Genomic DNA, 12,176 nt, shown 5'->3' on the forward strand with positions numbered 1-12,176 from the left:
ACAAGATACCTCATTCTAGCCTCAAACACACCAATTTCCTCTGATGACATATTGCTAGCACAAGTATCTAAAGTAGGATTGTCAGCCTTGTAGACAGTAAACATCTTTGATAAGCTATCATGATGCCCGTAGCCTTAACCATATTGCTTCAGTCTTGACAATCCATATTCATGCAGAAGACCACACTAAAAGGTGCTGAGAGCAGTCAGAAGCTATGAACTTCATTAAGGTAAAGCAAAATGATAAAGCGAGAGTTTCCCTCACCATGACAAATGGTAATTCAAGCTGAAAGCTGCTGAACTTTTTTTTGGGGGGTGTCAGCAACTCCGAGAGAGTTTCTTCTGCAGCACTCCCTCTGCTGGTCATTCAATATATTCTGCAAATGGGAAAGTCCACTGTTAGTCTATTAACAGAACTTGAATATTTCCAAAATAATACAATACAACAACAAACACATTTTGATAAAGAGTTAATAATCAGTATAATGGCAGGTATAATATTGTAAAATCCCACAGCTCAAAAAGAATTCAAATCACACATTTTTTCAAACTATCACACTTCTCTCAATCCTAAGACTCATTTGCTACAGCTCTCTACACAACTCTGACACCTATATTAGAATGCAGATACAAAAGACCTCATTGCTAGCCAAGTGACAGCATAATCTGCCCACTTGAATTATTTTAGGCTATGGTATGCCTATAACTATTAAGTGATCTGATACGTTTATGGAGGAAGGTTTATGCTGCGGTTACTGGTAATGATCAAAACGATGAACAACAGATTCGACCATCTTCCTTCTTGCACATCCATATCAGTTAACATATAGAGCACTTGAGAATATTATGATCACCCATACCTTAAACAAATGAATACATCTCAAATAATGCACATGTATCTTCCATCTACCCATCTTTGCCTTCAGCTTGGAGTCCTGACTAGCCTGCTACCCATTTCAGTAACATGATAAATGTGTCCTATTGCATGCCCTCGTGTCAGATGATATCCTGCTGCAGCTTTATGATGTCAGGGCACCTCTTGATGAGTTGCCATGGATGACAATTACACAGAACAATGAGGCATTAGCAATTTCGCACTAGACAACTATCTGTAATTATGACTGCAAGGCAAGTGGAATGTGTAATGGGAAAGCACTCTGCAACAATGAAAGCATTGAGCTCCCCTTTTGAAAAGGGTGGCAGAGGTACAAGAACACAGAATATACTAAAGACAATCCTTCTCGACTATAAGAGTCCCATATATAGAGTTGAGGGAGGAGGGTTAAAATAGCTTCCCTCCATGTGAAACTAAGGCAATTGCTCTAAAACAAGATACCTCATTCTAGCCTCAAACACACCAATTTCCTCTGATGACATATTGCTAGCACAAGTATCTAAAGTAGGATTGTCAGCCTTGTAGACAGTAAACATCTTTAATAAGCTATCATGATGCCCGTAGCCTTAACCATATTGCTTCAGTCTTGACAATCAATATTCATGCAGAAGACCACACTAAAAGGTGCTGAGAGCAGTCAGATGCTATGAACTTCATTAAGGTAAAGCAAAATGATAAAGTGAGAGTTTCCCTCACCATGACAAATGGTAAATCAAGCCAAAAGCTGCTGAACTTTTTTTTTGGGGGGTGCCAGCAACTCCGAGAAAGTTTCTTCTGCAGCACTCCCTCTGCTGGTCATTCAATATATTCTGCAAATGGGAAAGTCCACTGTTAGTCTATTAACAGAACTTGAATATTTCCAAAGTAATACAATACAACAACAAACACATTTTGATAAAGAGTTAATAGTCAGTATAATGGCAGCTATAATATTATAAAATCCCACAGCTCAAAAAGAATTCAAATCTCAAATTTTTTCAAACTATCACACTTCTCTCAATCCTAAGACTCATTTGCTACAGCTCTCTACACAACTCTGCCACCTATATTAGAATGTAGGTACACAAAGACCTCATTGCTAGCCAAGTGACAGCTTAATCTACCCACTTGAATTTTTTTAGGCTATGGTATGCCTATAACTATTAAGTGATCTGATACGTTTATGGAGGAAGGTTTATGCTGCGGTTACTGGTAATGATCAAAACGATGAAGAACAGATTCTACCATCTTCCTTCTTGCACATCCCTATCAGTTAACATATAGAGCACTTGAGAATATTATGATCACCCATACCTTAAACAAATGAATACATCTCAAATAATGCACATGTATCTTCCATCTACCCATCTTTGCCTTCAGCTGGGAGTCCTGACTAGCCTGCTATCCATTTCAGTAACATGATAAATGTGTCCTATTGCATGCCCTCGTGTCAGAAGACATCCTGCTGTAGCTTTATGATGTCAGGGCACCTCTTGATGAGTAGCCATGGATGACAATTACACAGAACAATGAGGCATTAGCAATTCCGCACTAGGTAACTATCTGTAATTATGACTGCAAGGCAAGTGGAATGTGTAATGGGAAAGCACTCTGCAACAATGAAAGCATTGAGCTCCCCTTTTGAAAAGGGTGGCAGAGGTACAAGAACACAGAATATACTAAAGACAATCCTTCTCGACTATAAGAGTCCCATATATAGAGTTGAGGGAGGAGGGTTAATATAGCTTCCCTCCATGTGAAACTAAGGCAATTGCTCTAAAACAAGATACCTCATTCTAGCCTCAAACACACCAATTTCCTCTGATGACATATTGCTAGCACAAGTATCTAAAGTAGGATTGTCAGCCTTGTAGACAGTAAACATCTTTGATAAGCTATCATGATGCCCGTAGCCTTAACCATATTGCTTCAGTCTTGACAATCCATATTCATGCAGAAGACCACACTAAAAGGTGCTGAGAGCAGTCAGAAGCTATGAACTTCATTAAGGTAAAGCAAAATGATAAAGTGAGAGTTTCCCTCACCATGACAAATGATAATTCAAGCTGAAAGCTGCTGAACTTTTTTTTTGGGGGGTGTCAGCAACTCCGAGAAAGTTTCTTCTGCAGCACTCCCTCTGCTGGTCATTCAATATATTCTGCAAATGGGAAAGTCCACTGTTAGCCTATTAACAGAACTTGAATATTTCCAAAATAATACAATACAACAACAAACACATTTTGATAAAGAGTTAATAATCAGTATAATGGCAGGTATAATATTGTAAAATCCCACAGCTCAAAAAGAATTCAAATCTCACATTTTTTCAAACTATCACACTTCTCTCAATCCTAAGACTCATTTGCTACAGCTCTCTACAGAACTCTACCACCTATATTAGAATGCAGATACAAAAGACCTCATTGCTAGCCAAGTGACAGCATAATCTGCCCACTTGAATTATTTTAGGCTATGGTATGCCTATAACTATTAAGTGATCTGATACGTTTATGGAGGAAGGTTTATGCTGCGGTTACTGGTAATGATCAAAACGATGAACAACAGATTCTACCATCTTCCTTCTTGCACATCCCTATCAGTTAACATATAGAGCACTTGAGAATATTATGATCACCCATACCTTAAACAAATTATTACATCTCAAATAATGCACATGTATCTTCCATCTCCCCAACTTTGCCTTCAGCTGGGAGTCCTGACTAGCCTGCTACCCATTTCAGTAACATGATAAATGTGTCCTATTGCATGCCCTCGTGTCAGATGATATCCTGCTGCAGCTTTATGATGTCAGGGCACCTCTTGATGAGTAGCCATGGATGACAATTACACAGAACAATGAGGCATTAGCAATTCCGCACTAGGTAACTATATGTAATTATGACTGCAAGGCAAGTGGAATGTGTAATGGGAAAGAACTCTGCAACAATGAAAGCAATGAGCTCCCCTTTTGAAAAGGGTGGCAGAGGTACAAGAACACAGAATATACTAAAGACAATCCTTCTCGACTATAAGAGTCCCATATATAGAGTTGAGGGAGGAGGGTTAAAATAGCTTCCCTCCATGTGAAACTAAGGCAATTGCTCTAAAACAAGATACCTCATTCTAGCCTCAAACACACCAATTTCCTCTGATGACATATTGCTAGCACAAGTATCTAAAGTAGGATTGTCAGCCTTGTAGACAGTAAACATCTTTGATAAGCTATCATGATGCCCGTAGCCTTAACCATATTGCTTCAGTCTTGACAATCCATATTCATGCAGAAGACCACACTAAAAGGTGCTGAGAGCAGTCAGAAGCTATGAACTTCATTAAGGTAAAGCAAAATGATAAAGCGAGAGTTTCCCTCACCATGACAAATGGTAATTCAAGCTGAAAGCTGCTGAACTTTTTTTTGGGGGGTGTCAGCAACTCCGAGAGAGTTTCTTCTGCAGCACTCCCTCTGCTGGTCATTCAATATATTCTGCAAATGGGAAAGTCCACTGTTAGTCTATTAACAGAACTTGAATATTTCCAAAATAATACAATACAACAACAAACACATTTTGATAAAGAGTTAATAATCAGTATAATGGCAGGTATAATATTGTAAAATCCCACAGCTCAAAAAGAATTCAAATCACACATTTTTTCAAACTATCACACTTCTCTCAATCCTAAGACTCATTTGCTACAGCTCTCTACACAACTCTGACACCTATATTAGAATGCAGATACAAAAGACCTCATTGCTAGCCAAGTGACAGCATAATCTGCCCACTTGAATTATTTTAGGCTATGGTATGCCTATAACTATTAAGTGATCTGATACGTTTATGGAGGAAGGTTTATGCTGCGGTTACTGGTAATGATCAAAACGATGAACAACAGATTCGACCATCTTCCTTCTTGCACATCCCTATCAGTTAACATATAGAGCACTTGAGAATATTATGATCACCCATACCTTAAACAAATGAATACATCTCAAATAATGCACATGTATCTTCCATCTACCCATCTTTGCCTTCAGCTTGGAGTCCTGACTAGCCTGCTACCCATTTCAGTAACATGATAAATGTGTCCTATTGCATGCCCTCGTGTCAGATGATATCCTGCTGCAGCTTTATGATGTCAGGGCACCTCTTGATGAGTTGCCATGGATGACAATTACACAGAACAATGAGGCATTAGCAATTTCGCACTAGACAACTATCTGTAATTATGACTGCAAGGCAAGTGGAATGTGTAATGGGAAAGAACTCTGCAACAATGAAAGCATTGAGCTCCCCTTTTGAAAAGGGTGGCAGAGGTACAAGAACACAGAATATACTAAAGACAATCCTTCTCGACTATAAGAGTCCCATATATAGAGTTGAGGGAGGAGGGTTAATATAGCTTCCCTCCATGTGAAACTAAGGCAATTGCTCTAAAACAAGATACCTCATTCTAGCCTCAAACACACCAATTTCCTCTGATGACATATTGCTAGCACAAGTATCTAAAGTAGGATTGTCAGCCTTGTAGACAGTAAACATCTTTGATAAGCTATCATGATGCCCGTAGCCTTAACCATATTGCTTCAGTCTTGACAATCCATATTCATGCAGAAGACCACACTAAAAGGTGCTGAGAGCAGTCAGAAGCTATGAACTTCATTAAGGTAAAGCAAAATGATAAAGTGAGAGTTTCCCTCACCATGACAAATGGTAAATCGAGCCGAAAGCTGCTGAACTTTTTTTTTTGGGGGTGTCAGCAACTCCGAGAAAGTTTCTTCTGCAGCACTCCCTCTGCTGGTCATTCAATATATCTGCAAATGGGAAAGTCCACTGTTAGTCTATTAACAGAACTTGAATATTTCCAAAGTAATACAATACAACAACAAAAACATTTTGATAAAGAGTTAATAATCGGTATAATGGCAGGTATAATATTGTAAAATCCCACAGCTCAAAAAGAATTCAAATCTCACATTTTTTCAAACTATCACACTTCTCTCAATCCTAAGACTCATTTGCTACAGCTCTCTACACAACTCTGCCACCTATATTAGAATGCAGATACAAAAGACCTCATTGCTAGCCAAGTGACAGCATAATCTGCCCACTTGAATTATTTTAGGCTATGGTATGCCTATAACTATTAAGTGATTTGATACGTTTATGGAGGAAGGTTTATGCTAAGGTTACTGGTAATGATCAAAACGATGAACAACAGATTCTACCATCTTCCTTCTTGCACATCCCTATCAGTTAACATATAGAGCACTTGAGAATATTATGATCACCCATACCTTAAACAAATTAATACATCTCAAATAATGCACATGTATCTTCCATCTCCCCATCTTTGCCTTCAGCTGGGAGTCCTGACTAGCCTGCTACCCATTTCAGTAACATGATAAATGTGTCCTATTGCATGCCCTCGTGTCAGATGATATCCTGCTGCAGCTTTATGATGTCAGGGCACCTCTTGATGAGTAGCCATGGATGACAATTACACAGAACAATGAGGCATTAGCAATTCCGCACTAGGCAACTATCTGTAAATTATGACTGCAAGGCAAGTGGAATGTGTAATGGGAAAGAACTCTGCAACAATGAAAGCATTGAGCTCCCCTTTTGAAAAGGGTGGCAGAGGTACAAGAACACAGAATATACTAAAGACAATCCTTCTCGACTATAAGAGTCCCATATATAGAGTTGAGGGAGGAGGGTTAATTTAGCTTCCCTCCATGTGAAACTAAGGCAATTGCTCTAAAACAAGATACCTCATTCTAGCCTCAAACACACCAATTTCCTCTGATGACATATTGCTAGCACAAGTATCTAAAGTAGGATTGTCAGCCTTGTAGACAGTAAACATCTTTGATAAGCTATTATGATGCCCGTAGCCTTAACCATATTGCTTCAGTCTTGACAATCCATATTCATGCAGAAGACCACACTAAAAGGTGCTGAGAGCAGTCAGAAGCTATGAACTTCATTAAGGTAAAGCAAAATGATAAAGTGAGAGTTTCCCTCACCATGACAAATGGTAATTCAAGCTGAAAGCTGCTGAACTTTTTTTTTGGGGGGTGTCAGCAACTCCGAGAAAGTTTCTTCTGCAGCACTCCCTCTGCTGGTCATTCAATATATTCTGCAAATGGGAAAGTCCACTGTTAGTCTATTAACAGAACTTGAATATTTCCAAAATAATACAATACAACAACAAACACATTTTGATAAAGAGTTAATAATCAGTATAATGGCAGGTATAATATTGTAAAATCCCACAGCTCAAAAAGAATTCAAATCTCACATTTTTTCAAACTATCACACTTCTCTCAATCCTAAGACTCATTTGTTACAGCTCTCTACACAACTCTGCCACCTATATTAGAATGCAGATACAAAAGACCTCATTGCTAGCCAAGTGACAGCATAATCTGCCCACTTGAATTATTTTAGGCTATGGTATGCCTATAACTATTAAGTGATCTGATACGTTTATGGAGGAAGGTTTATGCTGCGGTTACTGGTAATGATCAAAACGATGAACAACAGATTCTACCATCTTCCTTCTTGCACATCCCTATCAGTTAACATATAGAGCACTTGAGAATATTATGATCACCCATACCTTAAACAAATTAATACATCTCAAATAATGCACATGTATCTTCCATCTCCCCATCTTTGCCTTCAGCTGGGAGTCCTGACTAGCCTGCTACCCATTTCAGTAACATGATAAATGTGTCCTATTGCATGCCCTCATGTCAGATGACATCCTGCTGTAGCTTTATGATGTCAGGGCACCTCTTGATGAGTAGCCATGGATGACAATTACACAGAGCAATGAGGCATTAGCAATTCCGCACTAGGTAACTATCTGTAATTATGACTGCAAGGCAAGTGGAATGTGTAATGGGAAAGAACTCTGCAACAATGAAAGCATTGAGCTCCCCTTTTGAAAAGGGTGGCAGAGGTACAAGAACACAGAATATACTAAAGACAATCCTTCTCGACTATAAGAGTCCCATATATAGAGTGGAGGGAGGAGGGTTAAAATAGCTTCCCTCCATGTGAAACTAAGGCAATTGCTCTAAAACAAGATACCTCATTCTAGCCTCAAACACACCAATTGCCTCTGATGACATATTGCTAGCACAAGTATCTAAAGTAGGATTGTCAGCCTTGTAGACAGTAAACATCTTTGATAAGCTATCATGATGCCCGTAGCCTTAACCATATTGCTTCAGTCTTGACAATCCATATTCATGCAGAAGACCACACTAAAAGGTGCTGAGAGCAGTCAGAAGCTATGAACTTCATTAAGGTAAAGCAAAATGATAAAGTGAGAGTTTCCCTCACCACGACAAATGGTAAATCAAGCTGAAAGCTGCTGAACTTTTTTTTTTGGGGGTGTCAGCAACTCCGAGAAAGTTTCTTCTGCAGCACTCCCTCTGCTGGTCATTCAATATATTCTGCAAATGGGAAAGTCCACTGTTAGTCTATTAACAGAACTTGAATATTTCCAAAGTAATACAATACAACAACAAACACATTTTGATAAAGAGTTAATAATCAGTATAATGGCAGGTATAATATTGTAAAATCCCACAGCTCAAAAAGAATTCAAATCTCACATTTTTTCAAACTATCACACTTCTCTCAATCCTAAGACTCATTTGCTACAGCTCTCTACACAACTCTGCCACCTTTATTAGAATGCAGATACAAAAGACCTCATTGCTAGCCAAGTGACAGCATAATCTGCCCACATGTATTATTTTAGGCTATAGTATGCCTATAACTATTAAGTGATCTGATACGTTTATGGAGGAAGGTTTATGCTGCGGTTACTGGTAATGATCAAAACGATGAACAACAGATTCTACCATCTTCCTTCTTGCACATCCCTATCAGTTAACATATAGAGCACTTGAGAATATTATGATCACCCATACCTTAAACAAATGAATACATCTCAAATAATGCACATGTATCTTCCATCTACCCATCTTTGCCTTCAGCTGGGAGTCCTGACTAGCCTGCTACCCATTTCAGTAACATGATAAATGTGTCCTATTGCATGCCCTCATGTCAGATGACATCCTGCTGTAGCTTTATGATGTCAGGGCACCTCTTGATGAGTAGCCATGGATGACAATTACACAGAGCAATGAGGCATTAGCAATTCCGCACTAGGTAACTATCTGTAATTATGACTGCAAGGCAAGTGGAATGTGTAATGGGAAAGAACTTTGCAACAATGAAAGCATTGAGCTCCCCTTTTGAAAAGGGTGGCAGAGGTACAAGAACACAGAATATACTAAAGACAATCCTTCTCGACTATAAGAGTCCCATATATAGAGTTGAGGGAGGAGGGTTAATTTAGCTTCCCTCCATGTGAAACTAAGGCAATTGCTCTAAAACAAGATACCTCATTCTAGCCTCAAACACACCAATTTCCTCTGATGACATATTGCTAGCACAAGTATCTAAAGTAGGATTGTCAGCCTTGTAGACAGTAAACATCTTTGATAAGCTATCATGATGCCCGTAGCCTTAACCATATTGCTTCAGTCTTGACAATCCATATTCATGCAGAAGACCACACTAAAAGGTGCTGAGAGCAGTCAGAAGCTATGAACTTCATTAAGGTAAAGCAAAATGATAAAGTGAGAGTTTCCCTCACCATGACAAATGGTAATTCAAGCTGAAAGCTGCTGAACTTTTTTTTTGGGGGGTGTCAGCAACTCCGAGAAAGTTTCTTCTGCAGCACTCCCTCTGCTGGTCATTCAATATATTCTGCAAATGGGAAAGTCCACTGTTAGTCTATTAACAGAACTTGAATATTTCCAAAATAATACAATACAACAACAAACACATTTTGATAAAGAGTTAATAATCAGTATAATGGCAGGTATAATATTGTAAAATCCCACAGCTCAAAAAGAATTCAAATCTCACATTTTTTCAAACTATCACACTTCTCTCAATCCTAAGACTCATTTGCTACAGCTCTCTACACAACTCTGCCACCTATATTAGAATGCAGATACAAAAGACCTCATTGCTAGCCAAGTGACAGCATAATCTGCCCACTTGAATCATTTTAGGCTATGGTATGCCTATAACTATTAAGTGATCTGATACGTTTATGGAGGAAGGTTTATGCTGCGGTTACTGGTAATGATCAAAACGATGAACAACAGATTCTACCATCTTCCTTCTTGCACATCCCTATCAGTTAACATATAGAGCACTTGAGAATATTATGATCACCCATACCTTAAACAAATGAATACATCTCAAATAATGCACATGTATCTTCCATCTACCCATCTTTGCCTTCAGCTGGGAGTCCTGACTAGCCTGCTACCCATTTCAGTAACATGATAAATGTGTCCTATTGCATGCCCTCATGTCAGATGACATCCTGCTGTAGCTTTATGATGTCAGGGCACCTCTTGATGAGTAGCCATGGATGACAATTACACAGAGCAATGAGGCATTAGCAATTCCGCACTAGGTAACTATCTGTAATTATGACTGCAAGGCAAGTGGAATGTGTAATGGGAAAGAACTTTGCAACAATGAAAGCATTGAGCTCCCCTTTTGAAAAGGGTGGCAGAGGTACAAGAACACAGAATATACTAAAGACAATCCTTCTCGACTATAAGAGTCCCATATATAGAGTTGAGGGAGGAGGGTTAATTTAGCTTCCCTCCATGTGAAACTAAGGCAATTGCTCTAAAACAAGATACCTCATTCTAGCCTCAAACACACCAATTTCCTCTGATGACATATTGCTAGCACAAGTATCTAAAGTAGGATTGTCAGCCTTGTAGACAGTAAACATCTTTGATAAGCTATCATGATGCCCGTAGCCTTAACCATATTGCTTCAGTCTTGACAATCCATATTCATGCAGAAGACCACACTAAAAGGTGCTGAGAGCAGTCAGAAGCTATGAACTTCATTAAGGTAAAGCAAAATGATAAAGTGAGAGTTTCCCTCACCATGACAAATGGTAATTCAAGCTGAAAGCTGCTGAACTTTTTTTTTGGGGGGTGTCAGCAACTCCGAGAAAGTTTCTTCTGCAGCACTCCCTCTGCTGGTCATTCAATATATTCTGCAAATGGGAAAGTCCACTGTTAGTCTATTAACAGAACTTGAATATTTCCAAAATAATACAATACAACAACAAACACATTTTGATAAAGAGTTAATAATCAGTATAATGGCAGGTATAATATTGTAAAATCCCACAGCTCAAAAAGAATTCAAATCTCACATTTTTTCAAACTATCACACTTCTCTCAATCCTAAGACTCATTTGCTACAGCTCTCTACACAACTCTGCCACCTATATTAGAATGCAGATACAAAAGACCTCATTGCTAGCCAAGTGACAGCATAATCTGCCCACTTGAATCATTTTAGGCTATGGTATGCCTATAACTATTAAGTGATCTGATACGTTTATGGAGGATGGTTTATGCTGCGGTTACTGGTAATGATCAAAACGATGAACAACAGATTCTACCATCTTCCTTCTTGCACATCCATATCAGTTAACATATAGAGCACTTGAGAATATTATGATCACCCATACCTTAAAACAAATGAATACATCTCAAATAATGCACATGTATCTTCCATCTACCCATCTTTGCCTTCAGCTGGGAGTCCTGACTAGCCTGCTACCAATTTCAGTAACATGATAAATGTGTCCTATTGCATGCCCTCATGTCAGATGACATCCTGCTGTAGCTTTATGATGTCAGGGCACCTCTTGATGAGTAGCCATGGATGACAATTACACAGAGCAATGAGGCATTAGCAATTCCGCACTAGGTAACTATCTGTAATTATGACTGCAAGGCAAGTGGAATGTGTAATGGGAAAGAACTTTGCAACAATGAAAGCATTGAGCTCCCCTTTTGAAAAGGGTGGCAGAGGTACAAGAACACAGAATATACTAAAGACAATCCTTCTCGACTATAAGAGTCCCATATATAGAGTGGAGGGAGGAGGGTTAAAATAGCTTCCCTTCATGTGAAACTAAGGCAATTGCTCTAAAACAAGATACCTCATTCTAGCCTCAAACACACCAATTTCCTCTGATGACATATTGCTAGCACAAGTATCTAAAGTAGGATTGTCAGCCTTGTAGACAGTAAACATCTTTGATAAACTATCATGATGCCCGTAGCCTTAACCATATTGCTTCAGTCTTGACAATCCATATTCATGCAGAAGACCACACTAAAAGGTGCTGAGAGCAGTCAGAAGCTATGAACTTCATTAAGGTAA

This window comes from Lissotriton vulgaris, chromosome 11, assembly GCF_964263255.1.
Source record: "Lissotriton vulgaris chromosome 11, aLisVul1.2, whole genome shotgun sequence".
In the NCBI taxonomy this organism is placed as follows: Eukaryota; Metazoa; Chordata; class Amphibia; order Caudata; family Salamandridae; genus Lissotriton; species Lissotriton vulgaris.